This window comes from Leptonychotes weddellii, chromosome 11, assembly GCF_054177405.1.
Source record: "Leptonychotes weddellii isolate Sample4059 chromosome 11, ASM5417740v2, whole genome shotgun sequence".
NCBI lineage: Eukaryota > Metazoa > Chordata > Mammalia > Carnivora > Phocidae > Leptonychotes > Leptonychotes weddellii.
This window is the reverse complement of record NC_138379.1, coordinates 24,021,278-24,041,362: the sequence shown is the minus strand read 5'-3', so window position 1 is coordinate 24,041,362 and position 20,085 is coordinate 24,021,278. Positions and strand designations below refer to the sequence as shown.

General features: G+C 45.2%; 1 protein-coding gene and 1 long non-coding RNA gene across 2 annotated transcripts in view; one reads left to right on the top strand and one right to left on the bottom strand.

Annotated features, from left to right (window-relative positions):
- The window catches only part of LOC102733322 (uncharacterized), a 171,433-nt gene extending 170,076 nt beyond the window's left edge, over positions 1-1,357 (bottom strand). The window contains exon 1 of the mRNA XM_081798393.1: positions 1,236-1,357. The gene's annotated coding sequence lies outside the window, so the exon portion shown is untranslated. The remainder of the gene's footprint in view (positions 1-1,235) is intronic.
- On the top strand, positions 1,318-13,014 carry LOC145716164 (uncharacterized). The gene is made up of 4 exons (XR_014138620.1): positions 1,318-1,448; positions 6,719-6,834; positions 11,239-11,298; positions 12,462-13,014. It is a non-coding gene; the product is annotated as an uncharacterized LOC145716164 (long non-coding RNA).
- Positions 13,015-20,085: the final 7,071 nt, after the last annotated feature.

Sequence of the window (20,085 nt, the reverse complement as noted above, 5' to 3'; positions counted from 1 at the left end):
TAGGAGTTTAAAAAACGTTTGATGAAAAACCAGTTCTCTCAAAATTGTAGTACATGGTAGAGTTATTTCCTTAAGAGCATGAAGATCAAAGTGGTATGTTGGAAAGAAATTTGTCCTTGGCTTTAAGTGAAGATGCAAAAAAAATGTCTGTGAATATATATTTACATTTATATGTCTCACAAGGATCTTTTTAAAAAGCCTTTCATGTCCTTTATCCTTTAAACTTTTGTAATATAGGTTGAAAGCATGATACAATCTTTAACTTCCAGCTCCTCATGCACTGAAAGATCTTTCTCCTAGAACTAATGAAGACATCCGTTCTGTCCGGATGTAATTTACCTCCCTTGTTCCAGAATTTGAAATAAGAATGCCATGTACCTCTAACTGCAACTATGTAAAAAAAAAAATTCGTGTGCACATGGATTAAGGCGATGGGAGAATAGGAAGGGGTGGCGGTAGTTTTTCAATATTCCTTTGTTGTTATTAAAACTGGGAAGAAAAGAATACATTGTGCATAACCGTGCGATTTTCTTGTCTTTGTCTTAATAAATGTGTTTTAACTGCTGTTTATATCCCAGTTCCACCATCACTGCCACCTACAACCTGTCCCGGCTACAAATAAGTTGAAAAGTGCACAAGGTCTTCACAAACCCTGGTACAGTGAGTGCGTCGGCTCACGTACAATCCATGTGCACCCTTCTTTCTCTCTGTGGACGGAATTTCTTGGGGATCCTTCGAGATCCCGGCCATATTTCGCCCCTGGCGCTTATTAAAACCAGGTGTGCGGGAAGCGGGCGTTTTGCACAGAAAAAGGCTTCGCCTGGCCCAAAGCTCCCCCTTCCGGTGTGTTTTCTAGAAGGGAGTCGTGAGCTGAGCAAAGAGAAAGCTGGCAACTCGTCCGGGGCCGGGCAAACGGGGTGTACTTGTCAAGACAGCGCCGCGGCCCGGCTGTGCCAGGGCCAAGTGCGCAAGGGCAGAAAGTGAAGCCGGGGCGTAGAGAGCCGGGGACGAGGGACACTGCGCCTCCGCCCCCAGGAGTGTGGTCCGCGCGCGGGTGAAGCCCCAGAGCCGCAGCCCGGCGCGCGGCGCAGAGAAGGAGCGCAAGGGCAGCCGCAGGGCCGCCGCGGATCGGGGCTGGAAAGCCCGGAGCGCGGAGGAGCCGGCAGAACCCCCGACCCGCCGAGCTCGCCCGCCGCCCGCTTCCAGAACTTGGCGCGGGGTCGCGCGGCGCTTACCGTCGGTGGCCGGTGGCGCTCAGGTCTCTAGGCGCCCGGCGGGGGCAGGGGGCGCGTGACAAGCGGCGGGCCGGCGCGCTCCGAGCTGGGGTCGCGGGCCTCGGGGCAGCGCGGCGCCGGGTGCCTGTGGGCCGCTCGGCCCGCGACCTTTGACCCGCGGTCAGGCCTGGGCGGGCGAAGACCGCGCCCCCTCTCGAGCGCGCAGGGAAACTGGTGAGAGAGCTGGGAGAACCTCGCCCCGCTCCGCCTGAACCCCAGCTGCAGGCCCAGCCTCTGGGGTGAAGGCGTTGGCTACTTGTGGGGGTCAGAGGTTTGAGTGTGGGCGCTTTCATCAGACTCTAGAGCTGTTCAAAGCAGAGACCACGGGACTAGAAGAAAGAGGAGCATTAGGTTACAAACGGCTAAGGGGCAGAGAAGAGGGAATCCCCAAAAATATGATTCCACATTTTCTAAGATTATTTATTTATTTATTTGACAGAGAGAGAGCACAAATAGGCAGAGTGGCAGGGAGAGGGAAAAGCGGACTCCACCGAGCAGGGAGCCCGATGAAGGGTTCGATCCCCGGACCCTGGAACCATGACCTGAGCAGAAGGTAGCCGTTTAGCCAGCTGAGCCACCCAGGTGCCCCTGGCTCCACATTTTGAGCGGCCACTTCCTATTCCTTGGATCAAATGGCAAGCCAACTTACTTTTTCCTTTTCTCTAATTACAGTTTTTAAGAGCCCTTTACGAGGCTCTGTATAGCTTCCATCCCCGCAGCCTTGCATGAATTTTCAGTAACCCCAGGAAACAGCCGGCCAGACAAGAGGGTGAGAAGGCCTCTCATCCCAAATGTTTGCCTGCACCCTCTGCTCCATGAAAACCACTCCAAATTGGGCCACCCCAGCATGTCTTCTGGGCTTGGTGCCCTGTTCGATGGGAAAAAGTGTTCTCAGCCCCAACCCCAAGATCCTGTGACAGCCAACAAAGAATTCTAGAGATGTTTCCAGATTCAAGCAACCCTAGTAATTTCTGGCATTGTCTAAAGCCAGTTTCTCAAATTGTGGTCCAGGGACCACCTACATCAGATATCCTGGGATCCTTGGTAGAGAGATTCAGGACCTAGGGCCTACACTATAGATGATAAGTTGGATTAAGAATGATGAGGCCCAGAAGGGGCGCCTGGGTGGCTCAGTTGTTAAGCGTCTGCCTTCGGCTCAGGTCATGATCTTAGGTTCCTGGGATTGAGCCCAGCATTAGGCTCCCTGCTCCGTGGGAAGCCTGCTTCTCCCTCTCCCACTCCCCCTGCTTGTGTTCCCTCTCTCGCTGTGTCTCTGTCAAATAAATAAATAAATAAAATCTTTGAAAAAAAAAATGCTGAGGCCCAGAAATCTGCATTTTAACAAGCTTGCCTTGTGAGGTTTCTGCTCAGTATGGTTTGAGAATTACTGGATTTGGCCCTTTATTTGACAGTGCTGATACGGTGCTTGTTTTTCCATCTGGAGCACTCCCTCAAAACTCTCAACAGTGTTAAACATTATTCTTTTTTTTTTTTTTTTTTTTTTTTTAGTGTAGGCTACAAAATTTGGCTTCCAAACAAACTGCCTTATTTCATGAATTTTTTTAAAGAAAATTATGCCAAAGCATTTCTTCCCACTGTATAGGGCTCTGAGCACCTCCTGATGATAAAAAAAAAAAAAAAAAAAGTAAGTGGATTATGCTGAGTGTCTTCTACTAACGTTGGGCTGTTTGTCATTCTGAGCCAGACCTACTCCTGCCCTGCTGCTATTGACTGAATGTTTGCATCCCCCAAAATTCATGTCGAGACCTTATCCCCAGTGTGATGGTATTTGGAGGTGGGTTCTTTGGAAGACCTCCAAAAAGAGGAATCGATGAAAAACATGTCTTTTACTGAGAACATACATAGCCAACTGGGAGATAATTGGAGGCTACATTAATAATGACATGAAAACCTAAGGAAACAAACAAATAAGATGATCGTTATTTCTGGGAAAAGTTCAAATTGGCATAGAAATTAAAAAATAATCTTGGTATTCTTTTATACTGCGTGGCTCAGCAGTGAATTGCATGTATCTCATCATGAGAATGTGACCACGAAACATTGATCAAACCAAAGCTATGACAGAATTGTACCGAGAAGATGAGTGGTGTGTACCAGGGTAGGCAAATGATCATGAAAGCTAAATTCTTAAGAATTCGTAGATAATGCCTACTAGAGAAAAACCAAGAAGTGGCTTAGACACATGTGTTAAGTACCAAAATAAACAACTAAAAGATTTAAAAGCAGTTGTCTCTGAAGAAGCAGAAAATTGAGGAGGCGGAGTGGTTTGGAAATTGCTATTTTTTGTGATAAGCCTTGTTGAACTATTTGACTCTTCAAACCACATGGACGTGTAAGTTTGGTAAAAATTAAAACAAACAAACCAAAAAAAGACAAACACAATTCTGACACTCTTCCAGATGATCCAGAAAAGTCTATTTCTATCTCCTTGTTTTCTCAAATCGAACTCACTTTTTTCCAAGCAGCAGTTTTCTGCATGACTCCTCTATTATTCTCTGCCATTGTACACACATTTTCATAAAATAAGCTTTTGTGAGCTAGCCTGGGAATTCAACCATTGCTTATATTACTTCTCCAGAGATGTGTAGCTTCTAACCAAACAACTTCCAAAAAAACTTTCAGAACTTCTGTTTATTTATTGGAGACTACATTATCCATTCCCATAAGACTTTACATTACAACTGAAAAGGCATTTGAAAAATCAGCGAATATTCTGATTGCATGAAACACCATTCAAATTGTTTGGTAGAGTCAGTGAGTGGTGTGGCTCCTGGAAAGAGTAATGGGCAGGGGGTAGTCCCTGGGGAAGTCTTCATCAAAGAGGCTCAATTCAAGCTGAACCTGCCAAGATGGATTGTAGCTTGTGTAAATGGTGGTATCGATCAGGACTCTTGATGCAAGTGATAGATACTCAAGCCAAACTAGCCAAGCCAGAAGTAGAATTTTTTAGTCTGCCTAACTAGGACATCCCAAGAGATCTGGCTTCAGGCAAAGATGGATCCTGGGTCCAGGAGTGGCACTAAGCTCTCTCCATCTCCATTACTCCCCCTCTGCAGCTCTAGTCTTACCCTTTCAGCTTTGCAACATAGGTGCTGATGGGATGAGTGGATAACTTTATTGGCTCTATATCAAAATCCCAGGGGAAGACCCTGATTGGTCCTCCAGCCGTTCAGGTGAATGGATACTATGGTGGGCCAGGCCTGAATCAGCTGCCAGAAAAGGGAAGATGGGGAATAAAGTGCTGGGGTGCCAAAAATAAAACCTATTACATCCCTGTGTAATTGTACATACCAAATACGCTCTATGGAGATTTATTAGAGCTTGGGCCTATTGGCAGTATAAGTAAAAATGCCTCATAAATGCTAAAGCACCATGAAATGTTGGTTGTGAGTCAGTGCTAAATGTAAGTCTACATTGGCCCTGCCCAGCCAAACTGCAATTACTCCTGGATCTTTAGCTCTCTGAATGTTTTAAGTTTTTCTTTCCTCCTAGCAGATTCATTTGTCACAGTTTCCCCGAATATTGGCCTCTTTCTTCTCACAGAGTCTGCTTCCAACTGCAGTGAAAAATTTGTTCATGTCATTTTTCAAAGGAAGCCAGAAGGAAAAAAAAATGTCCAAAGTTGGAATAGTTTGAAACTGAAAACATAATGGATGTATGTGTGTGTAATCAGATTGTTCTCAGCATCTTTCACTCTACCGTTTCCCTAATCTATCGAGTCACTTTCTTGGCTTCGTTGCTCTAGTTCTCAAATAAGCCAAAAATATTTTGCTGATACTAGCTGCAATTTATTGAGTGATAGGATATTTGTAATGTACTTTGAGACTGAGCTTGTAGCCCTGAAGATTAGGCAATTAATTAACAGAGAAATATTTTTGCCATCTAGAGAAAAAACCAATTTCAGAATAATTAACAGTCTATATTGGAATTTCCAGTTTTTATAAGGCTATTTTAGACATCTGATTTTTAAGTAGGTGTGAAGTGTTCATTTACTGCTGACAATGTGAAGTAGGCTGCTGCCTAAATTTGCTTCTGATAAACCTCTCAGTGATGTCAACACTTGAATACCTAAGGCTACATTGAGTTTTGTATTTGAAGGTATATGGATGAAAGCTAACTACCTGTAAGTCTGAGTTTAACTAAAAAGACCTTAAGCCAGATCCTGATAATATTCTCTATAATGGACACTAGCAGGATCTTAGGACATGGCTTTTCCTTCGTTAGCACAAAATTACCCAAACAAAACATTATTAGATGACTACTCAAGGCCATTCTCAATCCACTTCTTCCTCACCAGCTTCCCACTACAGAGACTGAAAATTCCGGGTATTTATTTTCCCAGCCTCCTCTGCAGCTAGATGGCCATATGATCCAGTTAAGGCCAGTCAGATGGAAGAGAAAGACGGTTAGGGGATTTGGGGAAAGATTTTTCCTATCTCAGTAAAAGACAAGATGCATGGGGAGAGGACCCTTTTGTGTCCATCCTTCCTGCTTCCTTCTTGTTTGGGTCACATTGGAGCTCTAGCAGCCATGTGTAACCATTGTTGAAACACTGAGTATAATAAAGCAGAAAAAGCCCAGGTCCCTGGGGCCATCACTGAGCCACTACACCAACTGGAATGGCCGGCCTTCCCATTTCATACTAAATGTGACTAATAATCTCCTATATTTCAGCCATTGGGTATTCTATCACTTTTAACCAAGGACATGATTATCTTTTTTTTTTTTTTTTTTTTTTTTGAGAGAGAGAGATAGTGAGGGGTGAGGGGGCAGGCAGAGGGAGAGGAAGAGAGAGAATCTTAAGCAGGCTCCATGCCCAGCACAAAACCAAATGGGGTTCAATGTGGGGCTCAATCTCACAACCATGAGATCATGATCTGAGCCAAAATCAAGAGTCAGATGCTTAACCAACTGAGCCATCCAGGCACCCATTATCTTTAATTAATTCAGGGATATAAATTATTTACCCACTAACCATTCTCCGTTCTCCCCTTCCTGACTCTACCCAGATTTTTATTTGGGTATCCAGTCTTCCTATGTATTTCATGTAGCCCAGTGGATGCAGATTCTGCCCCCAGTTCCAGAGGTGATCATCGGTTGACTTAAGTCAGTCAAGAAATTTCACTGCCCTGGCCTGGAGGGTGATTGATTCAAGGATTAGCTGCAACCTAAGTTATCCAACCAGGGTGAACTTCGGATTTGTATTTGGAATGCTAGGAAAAAAGTGCTCTCTCACCTTCTCAACTACTCACATATGAAGCCTGGAAAGCAAACAGAAGGCAGAACAGAAAGACGGAAAGAAACTGAGTCCATGATAATGTCCTTGAGGTGCTGGATCACCCTGGTTTTGCCATTACATGAGCTCATAAATCTCCTTTATTAAAGTCCACTTGAGTTGCATTTTCTGTTCTTTGCAACTTCAGAATGCATTCTGATTTGATACACCTCCTATCTGGACTGATGGGCAACAAAGAGGAAACACCAAATGGCGGCCTTTTAAGAAGTGACAGTGAAAACATCCCTCGATCCACCATATTAGGTAGGTGTATGGTCATTCATCCTTTTTTTTTCAATCACCAAAGCTGGAGAAAAATATGACTCACCAAACTGTCACATGTAATGTCACATGCCACTACCCTGTTGGGCTTTGAGCAAGTTAATTAGCCTGTCTGTGCCTTCGCTTCCGTATAGGTAAAATGGAGATGATAATCGTCTCATAGGGAGGCTCTGAGATTAAATGAGTTAATGCATGTCAAGTGCCTCTGACAGGGCCTGTTCATAGTAAACACTCAGTAGATGTTGATTTTCATGATGATCAGGAATCCCCTGTCAACTAGGGATTGCACCGGGGAGACCAATATCTCCTGCCAAATATTCCCAGTGATCTTTGTACAAGATATCATCTTGTTGTTGAAGAGCTCACTCCTCTTCTTTCAGTCAAAAGAGAGCAAAATAAGATTCCTCGAGATTTCTAAACAGGCCCCACAACTCCTTAGCTCACACACAGATCTCTTATTCAGAGCTCCGTCCTGCCTTTCAGAAGGACCTGGAGCACTTAAATGCTATTGATTCTCACCCTCTGTGAAAGGGGGTTCTCCCCCTCCGTATCCTCTAACCCCAGGAATCCAGAACTAGCCCTCTTCGTGACAGCACACCAGCTCCACACCCAGCATGAGAAGAAAGACCAGTTGGGGCATGTTTATATTTGGCAATTGCCACCTCACCCCTCAGGCCCCTGGGAAAGACCAGGATGGATTTGTAGACCCAGAGGGAAAGAGAGAAACCAGGAGACTGAGAAGCAGCCTCTGTAAACAGGGTTCCTGGAACAACTGCATTGGTGACTTCATCCCTGGTCAAGGATGCCATAAAAAAGAGAAATATTCAATGATCCCCATTTCACATTGCTGTAAAAGACTTAGAATCAGGGCCCAGAGAGCTTGGGTTCCAGCAACATTCTGCTTTGACAGGACCTTAAAATGCCTTCTGGAGTCAAGTCAGGGAGAAAAATTCTTAAGGTAACTGAGTGCAGCAAATAACCAAGTATGAAGAATTTACTCTAATTGCCAAAAAGGAATATGGCCAAGGCTCCTCAGGAAAGGGGGAAAAAAGTGAAAAAGAAAGCAGAAACATTATGATAAGAAGAGAAGGGATGTTCATTTTCAAACAGGAGATAAGATATGGATTAAAGTTCATCCTCAGAATAGCGTAGCAAGAAACTTTATAGCCAAACTGACTCCCAACCGGAAAGGTCCCTGTTTCTCGGATCTGTTTGAATTATAGGGAAAACTAATTGGATCTTCGTGTTTACCATGGAGGAAACCAAGTGTTACTCAGGATGTAAATCCTGGAGGTACTTTAAAAGGACAACGTTGACCTTTACAAGCCTCTAAACTTATAGATCTGTAAGGAGAAAAAAATTGATTTCCTGACCTTTGACTGGTTCCTTGTCATTTTTTTTTTTTTTTTTTTCTCTGCACAGGGGCCTCTATTCCCCTTATTCTCTCCCTGGTGTTATTTTTTCTGACTGTGTCCTCTGTCCCTGGTCAGACCCAGTGGAAGGGAATGGGCCCATTTCCCAGTCCAGCCGTGGGAGAGGCCAGCATGGGCTGAGGTGTGACTCCTCTATACAGTGACCCTGGGTGAAGCCTGCTGCCCTTCAGGGGCCTCCACAGTCTCTAGAAGCTGGCTCACCTCTTCAGCAATCCTATGACAATAAGACTGGCTACCACCTTGGGCACCTACTGTGTGCTGAGTATTGTGGTAAGACATTTTCGGACAATATCTTAATTAATCCTCATAACAACCCTGTGTGTTTGGGCCTCTAAATGGCTACACATAGCTCTCTCATTTCACAGGTCAGGAAACTCCTGTTGTCCTCACCCCATCCTTTGTCCTTCTTCCTCCTTTCTTCAGCCCACCTTCCTGTAAGCAGAGAGGTGAGGTAAATGGAGGGCAGATCATTGGAACTCAGAATTTCAGGGCTGGTGGGACAGCTGCTGCTAAGAAAGGAAACTGAGGCCTAGAGACAGAGCAACTTGCCATACAAGGCTCATCCAGTTCCCCGGAGGCAGGCCCAGGGGCCCCCACACCAGCATTGTTTCACTAGGGCACACAGCATTTTTTTTCATTCACCTAAGCCTGATCAAGGAGGCCACAGTGAATCACCATTCTTCAGTGTGAAGTAATTCCCTGTGAGCTGTCTGCCATCTTTAGTGTCAGAATCTATAGGGAGAAGAGAGGGGAATTTGGAGGCCATTGCCGGATTGGAGAGAGAAGTGGGGAGTGAGGGGGCAGGGAAATAGATGAGCACACCATGGAGAAGCCAGACTGTGGGAATGGCGGTATCATGGGGCAGGGGGTGGACGATGCTAAGTGATTCATCAATTTATCCCCAATCTTCAAGCAAAGATGACCCTTCTCAAAACAGGCAAGGGGCTGGGCAGTGTGATCTGAGATATGTTTGCCTCAAGGACCTGCATAGGGGCCCCAGGTCATTGCGTTTTGCCATTCAAATAGTTCACAGCAACATCTCTTGCTTTTAAGGCATTTGCTTACCATCATGAAGATTTTTGTCGTATTTGTGAACCATCTGCAATATTATTTGCTTAACAATTTAGATCTATTTTTAAAAACAAGCAGGTTTGTTTTAGGGGAACGTTTGCATCAGTAGTATAAATGTAAAGTCAGTGTCATTTGCCAAAAATAGAGGCATAATAATAAATACAATGAAAACAAAACAATGTTATTAGATGCTAGCTAGCTAGTTGTCTGTCAAAGGCTCTGAGCCTCAGCTTTGTTCTCTTTCTGTTAAAAAGAGAGATTGCCAAGCATTAGGTGTTAGGTATTAAAGACAGAGCCAAATGGAAATTGTCTCCTTGACCTAAACCAGAAGGATTGACAGAGAAGTTAAAAGCTGTTGAACATCATCTAAATTATCTTAGGAACTACCAATGGCCTTCATCCCAGACTCTGGGGAGTTCTGTGGGCCCCTTTCATGTTTCTCCAAAAACCAACACAGTTGCACACAAGAATTAATCAATTCATCAGAGACCTATTATCCAACACTGTGAGTTGGAGTGATTCACTTCTCTGGACTTCAGTTTTCCTCATCCACAAAATGGGAGAGAGACCAGATCATGTCTCCCAGCCTTTTCCAGCTCTACAGCCTACTTCCACTATTATCTAAGGAAACAAATATCAGATCTAGGACATAGGACAGCGTGGATGGAACAGGCAGCCAGATGGTGACTTGAAAGGTGATACAGAAGGGGCCTGAATATTGGGGAAGGGGCGGGGTGTGGAAGTATCACAGATGATAGTCATCCTATTCCCAGCTTCACCAGGGGCCACTGAAATAACATGTTCAGCCCAAAAATGCTCAGATGGTAAAAATGTAAAACTCTCATCATTTCCTCTTCAACACTCAGATTTCAGAACTAAATTGCATAATTTGTAGGGAGAAAATTTATTTCATTTTCCTTTTAAAAAATCATTATCTACTTTCTGATATGAAGCAGAATAGACTGGTTTCTGTTTGCTTGAGAGGTGGTTTTGGGCAGTGGTTAGAAACTTGGCCTGAATTCCTTCATTTACTAAGGGTGTAACTTGGGTAAGTAAGTCTCCATCTTTTTTGTTTTGTTTTTTTTTAAAGATTTTATTTATTTATTTGACAGAGGGAGACACAGCGAGAGAGGGAACACAAGCAGGGGGAGTGGGAGAGGGAGAAGCAGGCTTCCCGCCAAGCAGGGAGCCCAATGCAGGGCTCGATCCCAGGACCCTGGGATCATGACCTGAGCCGAAGGCAGACGCTTAACGACTGAGCCACCCAGGCACCCCAGTAAGTCTCCATCTTAAAAGGGGGATTAATAATTATACCCACTGTGGTACCCATTTGTGGTGCATACCACTATTAAATTGCAGTGATTGGGTAAGAAAATCTGGGTAAAGTGTTTAGCACAGTGTCTAGCAAACAGTAAATGTGTAAACAAAAATACTAGCTCGTAGTGTTTCCTGCCCATCTTGGCCCTTCTACTTGCTGTCCCAATACAGACCCCTTCCCCGCAACGCCTGCCCTGCTCTAGTTCTTCTTTCTGGTCTTGATGATCACTTTTCTCATGCTCCAGCTGGTTCCTCTTGGTATGCCTGTCTCCATGTCCTTTTCCAGACGCAGTCAGCACTCAATAAATCTGTTGAATTGTGTAGAGCCCCTTTTGAAAATAATGGAAGCCCCCTTTCACTGAAAACAGGGAAGATTTTACATGGATATTTTTATACCACCTTCAGATTGGCCGCTGAAAAACCTAACCCCAAAGTGTGTTATACACGAGGAATATCTGTGCAGCATAAGCAACCTTTACAGGACTTGGTTGAAACAATTCCTAGTTTGTTAAATTAAGATGGGGAAGAGAACATAATCTCCCACTTCTGTTTCATTTCACCCCAGGATAAGGAAGAGAAGAGGATGCAAGTTTCCTAACTGTCCTGGTTTTCTTCTTGGATTCATGTAAGTGTGTTTACAAAATAGACTCAGTGGATTCCTTAGTAACACACACAAGATTAGCCCCTTCTGATATCTGAAAAATATATGAATTGCTGAACTGCTGATGAGAAAGATCCGTGAAGAGTTTTTTTAATTGGTTTAGTAAGATTATTTCCAGTCAACAATTCCCTAGTTTAGTGGCAGAAGATAGATCTGTTTTCCATTAAAGTTAGATGCCAGACTTTTGAATCACTCAAAATAAAAACTATTCCCTTAAAGAGCCACTTGCTATCATTTGTTTTACAGCAAAAAATAAAAGTCAAGATAGAAACTATTATCACAGAACAGCATGCTGAAGAGGCACCAGCAATGATAAGAACACAAACAGCTCTTATACTGGTACTCAGTTTCCAACCACTGAGGCAGGATCCTCCGGGCTTCGTTGGAAACAAATAAACAAACAAGCCAACTGGCCCTCATTTGTTTCCATCAGCTCAATAAAAACGGCTGCCTCCTACTTGAGAGTTAGAAAATGCTTTCTTGTCTAATTTTTATTTGGTCCTCAGGACATCCCTGGGAGGCAACTAGGGTGTGTAAGAGAGATAACATCGGAAACAGCCCCCATGTCCTTAGACTGATGAATGGATAAGTACAATGTGGTACAACCATACAATGGAATATTACTGAGCAGTAAAAAAAGGAGCGAAGGACTGAACTGTGCTATGATATAGATGAACCTTGACAACATTAGACTAAGAAGCCAGTCACAAAGGACCGTATATGGTACGAATCCCTTTCTATGAATGTCCAGAATAGGCAAATCTATAGAGGCAGAGAGTAGATTGGTGGTTGCCTAGAGCTGAGAGAGTACGGTGGGGTTGGGGTGGTAGAGAGCTAAAGTGGGGGTAACGAAAATATTCCAAAACTGAGGGTGGTGATGGTTACACAACTCTGTGACTACACTAAAAGCCAGTGCATTTTAAACAATAAATGTACCTATTGTGTGGTTTCTTATATCTCAGTAGAGCTGTTTTTAAAAAGAGAGATAACATCATGGAGTCTATTTTTGGCAGTGATGTGGGTTCCATCCCAGCTTGACCACTTAGTTCCTGTACGACTTTAGCCACATTACTTCAACTTTCTGAATCACAAATGACCTCTCAGAAATAATACTGCCTCCCTTGCAGGGTGGGGCAGAGGATCCGCTCCGTGCTCGCCCACAGACTGCCTGGCTGGTTGGTGAGGGTGTGCCTTGTACTTGACGCATGGTGACTCTCCTTACGACCATTCTGACGCTGAGCTCACTGAGGCTCAGAGCATGAAACGCCTTGGTGATGGATGGGAAACGGGCTTGACTGGCCTCCTGACACATGGCACAGATCTGCCTTCTCCGTTGCCTTCTTTGAGGCAGAACAGAACGTTTAAAAGAACATCCGATTTGGAAGCAGATACAGCAGGCTTTACCCCTTCCATGCGCTAGCTCTGTGCTCCTAGTGAGGACGCAGTGGAAGGCTCAGTGGTCCCTGTCCTAACGGGGTTCACAGAAGAATGACTAGGAGAACCCGTTCAGGAGCTGCATTGACCAGAGGTAGACCATAGGCCCTACCACTGATGGGCTTCAGAATCCTGGGCAGGTTATTTAACTTGCCTAAGATTCAATATCTGCAAGTATCAGATGAAAATCATAATAACACATAATCTCTGTGTCAACTATATTCAAAAAAAATTTTTTCTTTTGTTGTGAAGGTGTTTTTTATTTATTTTTTTTATTAAGTTTGGTTTTTTTTTAGTCCCAGTGTTGTTAGCATATAGTGTTATATTGGTTTCATGTGTGCAATATAGTGATTTAACAATTCTATACGTTACTCAGTGCTCATCATGATCAGTGTACTCTTAATCCCCTATTTCACCCCCCCAAAATTTCAATAGTAATACATAATCTATAACATCAGTGTGACCATTTAATCAGATGATCCATATGAAGTATTAAATGACACATACTAAACACTAAAGAAATAACTGTTATTACTATTTTATTTATTATTATCACTAAGAATAGTATCTCTGGCCAGAGAATCATCTTATTCAAATTCTACTAGCTTATTTCCTTATTTATGAACTGGAGATATTCATGATTATCTCTAGCTTTTTATGTAAGCCAGACAAGAAAATTTGTGTACAAAGTATTTTTGACTCGGGATTATTATTTAATCCCAGGAAAGTAGCACCACTCAGAACCCCGAGTGAACCAAAGTAAGGCTTTGTCTTGCCTCCAACAGCAAGCCCTTCTAAATTACAACCTGGGAAGTCGAGATGATAGTAAATTATCTGGGCCATCCCCTGGCCTGGGGGACTTCGGGTTAGGGTTCAGGTAGTAAGTCCTAGAGTAAGTGGACGTGTAGCCAGGCTGCAGATTGATGAGGGCCGAGAGGAGCTGGTTATTTGATCCCCAGGAAATGTTTCTGTGCTGGGGTCACTGTTGCCAGCTTTTGAATCAATAAGGCAGCACCTTTCAGACCAGAAAGTTCAATTCTATTTATCAAGTCAAGAGAAGTGAGAGAAGCAGAGGCATTGATGAAAGCAGGGCACTGGCTAAGCTGCGGTGGAGGCCAAAACTTTACCCCTCCTAGAAGAGGGCGGGATGAGGCAGAGCGTCTCCCGGTTTGCATGGGCTTCTGGGGGCTTCCAAGGGCGGAGGGGGGGAGGTCTGCCCTCAAGAGCTCTACCACCTCTCTAACCTCTCCAGAGAAACAATCACCAGGCACCAACTCATCCCAAACGCCTTTATTAAACGCGTACCAGGGGCCAGGCACCATTCTCGGCACAGCTAATACTCATTCGTGCATTCGTACAACGGTAAATATTGAGCACTTACTCTGTGCCAGACACTGGGTTAAATGGAACAAGGAATGAGACATGGCCACTCACCGAGTTTCCAGTTTCATAGGGGAGAGGAGGAAATCAGCCATTACAGAGTGATAAACAGTAGGAGCAAGGACTCAGCAGGGTGCTCTCAAAACACATAGGAGGGAAACCAGACCTGGAGGAATCTAGGATGGCTTCCCAGAGGAGGTGACACTTCCGTCAGGCACTGAAGGATGAGTAGAAGTTACCCATAGGAAAAGGAGGAAGAGACTGCAAGCAGAGGGAGTAGCATATCCAAAGGTCTAGATGTGAAACCCAGAGTGTTTTTGCAGAATAGAAATTGTTCCACTTGGCTGTAGTAAAAAAAGTACATGATGGAGACGGACCAGAAACATGGCTAAAAAAGATTAACTGAAGCCACGTATCACCTACCTGCTCAAATTATTCCGTGGTGTTTCTGACCTGGCCGAAACACTCCTTAAGAATCCTGGCATGTGGCTCGACAAACAAGGCCAAGAAGAATTGTTTGAAAGAGTAACGGTCCCTTGCCACGTGTGCCACCATCTGGGGACTGAGCAACAACAGAGGCTCCTCCCTCGATTCCCACTGCTAGCTAGCGAGGCTGCCTCCCGAGTCTGAAGGCCTGCCAGCCAGCTTCAGTCCCCCAGGAAGTATCTGTGCCCCAAAACCTAGAGCAGGCACACTGTGTAAATCATGACACAAAAAAGCAACCATCGTCGAAATGTGGGTTCTCTTGGTGACCCTATGTTCATAACTTGAAACCAAAACACCCCTTCCACCCTCCCCCTACTCCCTTTTCCACTATGTTAACTTGGCCTTTGAAGTCACTAAAAACTCCCCAAAGGGGGAGACCCCAGGAGGCAGGCTGGCCCCTTATCAAGGAAATGAATCAAACTCACCCTTTTATGTTATGGCATCATATCCCTTGGGTACTTCTCCCAATCTGCATGTTACGTGGCCTCCCTGGGTTCCCATCTAATGCACTCCCTCGAGTACTTGTCACCTGTGGGTCTGGGGCAAAGAGGAAGGATGTTCCACCAAGCAAGCTACATGGCCGCCAGGACGGGGTGATGGGCGGAGGCTCTGGTTCCCTTGGTGAAGGGAAAAAGACGGAGAGGGGAAAGGAAGGACACAAGATGAGCTAACTTAAAAGGCTTTCCTTGGGAGATATACATATGTATTTATATGTGTGTGCTTGACTAAGAGTGGAGCGGCTTAGTGTTTCTCAAACTTAACGCGCATACGAATCACCTGGGGGAGTTTGCGAACATTCTGATTCAGTGCATCTGGGGTGAGGCTTGAGGTCTGCATTTCTAAAAAGCTTCCAGATGATAACCACGTTAGTTATCTATTGCTGCATAACAAATTGCCCCCAAATTTAGCAGTATGAAACCACAATAATTTACTGTCTCACACCGCGCCCGAGGGGCAGCCGAGCCGGAGGATTCTGGCGTGGGCTCTCTCAGGAGGTGACAAGCAGGCTGTCATTCGGGCTGCAGTCTCCAAAGGGACCGGCCCCTCCACTTCCAGGCGCACCCTGGGTGGTTACTGTTGGCAGGAGGCTCCAGTCCCTCACCGTGTGGGCCTCTCCAGAGGGCTGCTTACGTGTGGTATTGCTTCACCTGAGACGGAAACCACAGTCTTTTTACACATAACCCCAGAAGTGACATGCCATCACCTCTGCCATGTTCTATGTGTCAGAAGGCCACACAGAAGGTGAGAGGAATGACACTCCACCTCTAGAGAGGCAGAGAAGCAACATATGGGGCCATATTTTTAAAGCCATCACAGGCATCAGTCCACACTGAACAGTCTCTATAGGCCTGCTGCTGAGGTTGGAAAGTCACTTAACCTCTCAGTACCTCATCTGTAAAATGGACATAATGACGGAACCCATCACGCAGGGTTTTTGCCTTACGAATGAGAGGATGCACAGAAACCGCTCAGCACAGTACCCGGGGTGTGGAAGTGCTCGACTAATGGTAACCACTGGGATTATTATCCATAATGTTGTCACTTGAGAGGCTGACCTGTCTCCCAATGCCGGGGGGTTCCAGGCTCTGCTCTCTTGCTCCTTGGTCCCAGTGCCGCTCAGTGCACGTTGCCTTCTGTCCCCTGGAGCAACAAGGCGAGTACTGAATTGTGCCAGAATCCCAGAGACCTTCTCCCCAGCCTCCAGCCTCCTGCACAGGGGCTGCTGGGTGGGTGGGGTAGAGGGGAGCAATGCCTGGAGAGCATGAAACCAATGTCAGGGATGTAGCACACACAGTCACAAGGTGGTCATGGGGGGATGTTAAGGGTCATCTTAGAACTAGACCCACTGAATCAGAATCTCGGGGTAACCTGCTTTTCTAACACCCTCTGTAGGAGAATTCCTATGTACATTGGAGTTTGAGAGGCACTGCACACAGATGTAAGAGATTTATTTATTCACCTGCCCCCCCCCCCAAAAAAAAAGAACGGGAAGGCTTGACTGTGAGTTCCTGAGAACAATAATGAGCTGTCCTCCTGGGGCCTTGTCTGAGGCCAGAGCTGGACTGGCCCTGGGGTTGACCCGGTGCAGAACTTCTGTCCTGGTGACTAATGATGCAGCGCGGCCCAGCCTGACTGTGGTTTGTCTACAGGCCCCATGACAGGCCCATCCACCCAGATAACCGCAATCTTGCTTTGTGGGATCAAATACTGGCTCAGGATTTATGAGTCCAAGAAACGACAAGGCTGTGCTAGAGAGGGGGCGGCGGAGGGCAGGGGGCGGCCTCGTCTCCTTCCAGAGCCTTGGCTGCCTTACCTAGCTTTGGGCTGCAGGGCAGGCCGAGAGGACAGGCTACTGACCATCTTGGGTCGGAACAGGGTCAGGGTGCCAATGAATAGCCTAGCAGCTGCTTCATGTCTGCACTCAACCCCTTCCACCGCTGCTACAGGGTGAAATCATTGCATGGTACACGCTGGTGCATCTTGTCATCCTAAAACTGAAGACGAGGTTAAAAAGAAAAAGAAAAGCAGCATTCTCCCATTCTGTAATCAGGGAATGGAAAAGATGTTTGTCTTTGTTATCCCCTCCACGACGAGAATTAACGGCCTGCTGAGTGCTGAGAGGCTACGGGCTTGAGTTAGGAATTCCAGGAGGCATCTTTCTAGCTTGGTTCCTCCTTTAGGAGCTTGGGCCTATGGCTCCCACGGCTTTGGAAAGTTAGGAAGTGTGGGCACACGCCAACCTGCGTGTCCAGGTGTCCGGTTCTCACGGATGACAGCAGGGCAGCGTTCACGCACTGATTTATCCATTTATTCGTTCATTTAAGGGATTTGATTAAATGCTCTTTGCCAGACACTTTCTTAGGCAACTGAAGATACACCAAGACTGATGATGGAGCTTACATTCTGGGCGGTGCCAAATGGAGACAGATAATAAACAAGGAAACATACAAATTAAGGTAATTCCCGTGTGTGATGAAGCAGGGCTGGAGGTGGCTAGGAGCATTTCGAACAATCATTAACCTGTGTTGCGGTTGGAGAAAGCAAAGAATTAGAAATTGACTTGCAATCCAGGCTTCCAGTTCCTTTATTGTTCCTCTTCTAAAAGGGTTACCTGACGAAGGACTATCTGTTTTCCTCTTTCCAATTTCCATTTTGTTTGGCTAGAACATCGCGCAGCCTTACAGGACAGGGACCCCATTAATAGCATGGTTGTTACTGCACAGATTTGTCCAGGTCAGATTTTATTGTTTCTGGCTTGAGGCTGCTGCAAAATTTACAGAGCAAGGAGAGGTACAATGTGGTCTACTGAGCAAGTTACTGAGTGAGAGTGAGCTTCTATGCTTGAAGGTACTTAGCATTTAAAGGCAATTTCATAAAGTCACCATTAGACTAATATATCACAATGGCAATTCAACAATGGCGTCTAAGGGTTTTAACTGTGATTTTTGGAGCAGCCAGTATAGAAAAGCCTTGAAGGTAGGATTGGGGTGATTTTGCTTATACAGTTTGGGGGTGATAGAACTCTGAGCCCTATGGAACACTGTGAACCCGAAAATGCACACATCTGCATTCACATAAAATTTCAGGGTCCATGAACTCTTGAAGTCCATCCAGGGATCTCTCAGGGGATCCAAGGACCCTAGTTTCCTGCTCTAAAATTTATATTCAGGGAAAGATGTCCCAGATATTTTTAAGTGAAAAAAAATAAATTGCAGACAGTATATATAGCATGATTCCATTTTTCTTTTAAATGTTATATATAAATGAACGTTTGATACCTGCGGGGAGTGGGATCAAGTGAAAAGTTTACTTTTTACCTTTTATTTTATATACCTCATTTTTAATTATTTTATATAGCAAACATATTACTTTTGTAATAATCTTCTTAAAAATTAAGCCTTAAAAAATAGAAATCATGACCATGAGTCAGACAGTGCAGTTATCCTTTCTGGAAAATTAATCTTGACTGAAACCAATACTTCCAGAAGGCTCTAGTGTGGACCAGAATATAAGGGGCTAAATACAAGGTTATGCGGAAGGTCTATCTCAGGGCGCTTTAGATGTAGGGTTTTTGGACTTAAAGATTCAACTGGGTAGCAGTGGAATAATTTAGAAGTGTATTTCTTTTTTTTAAAGACTGACAGAGAGAGGGAGAGAAAGCACAAGCAGGGGGAGCTGGAGAGGGAGAAGCAGATCCCCAGCTGAACAGGGAGCCCGATGCAGGGCTTGATCCCAGGACCCTGGGATCATGACCTGAGCTGAAGGCAGACGCTTAACGACTGAGCCACTCAGGCACCCTAGAAATGTATTTCTGAAAGAATTTGTCTCCAATGAGGAAAGAGCAAATTAGCCTGGAACGGTCTCCTCAGATCATTTTAGGTTACCTTGGAGAGGTCTACCACATAAAGCATTAGGATTAAAGATCTCTGTTCTTGGGGCGCCTGGGTGGCTCAGTTGGTTAAGCGTCTGCCTTCGGCTCAGGTCATGGTCCCAGGGTCCTGGGATCGAGCCCCGCATCGGGCTCCCTGCTCTGCGGGAAGCCTGCTTCTCCTTCTGCCTCTCCCACTCCCCCTGCTCGTGTTCTCTCTCTCGCTCTCTGTCAAATAAATAAATAAAATCTTTAAAAAAAAAAAAGATCTCTGTTCTTAGAAATTGGTTGCCAGTCTTCTGCTGAGTCCTCATCAGAAAGGAGCAGAGCTGAAATAAGCAAGGGGAGTGATAAGCTCAACTCCCACAGTTCCATACCTGGGCACGGATCACAGGGAAAGCTTACATTTGGGGGTATTTGATCATGCACACGTGGATCCCAATAGAGAGGTATAGAAATTCGGTCTATCATGTTTTAAATCATGACTCCCTTCCCATCTGTACTCCCTGCTAAGGTGGCGAGTAGAACATATAAGAGTACTAAGTAAGGCACTTTGCGTTCAGGAATCATTTACCGCTCTAAGGGTAGATTTTTGCAAAACCATAGAGCTTTGCCCATCACACGGTATATTAAAGGTGGCTCAGCCACGCAGGGAAGAAAGAGACCGAGCCCTCCTCTGAATTAAGTCCTGGCCTGTCTCCACTGCTTTCCTCCCCGCACGAAACCACACGTTGTTGAGAACAGGCTTGGTTGGGCCAGCTTCTGCTCCATTTTCCCTGGCCTTGGGGAATGGAGGCCAGTTACATTTACTGGAGTCACTCCATCTGCTGTGCCCTTGGCCAGTCCTCTTGAGCTTGTGCTGGACTGGGTTAATTGCCACACCTCAAAATGGCTCTTCTAGGGGAGGTAGGAGAAGGCAGTGATTCAGTTAGCTATTATTAACACAGTTTGAGTGATACAGGCAGAGCTACTACAAGGCAGAGACGGGTCCTGCAAAGACCTACTCGGCATCTATGGGTGAAGGTGAACACCTCTGTCCCACCTCCAGGGAGTAAAAGCATGTACTGGGTTGGGATCATTCT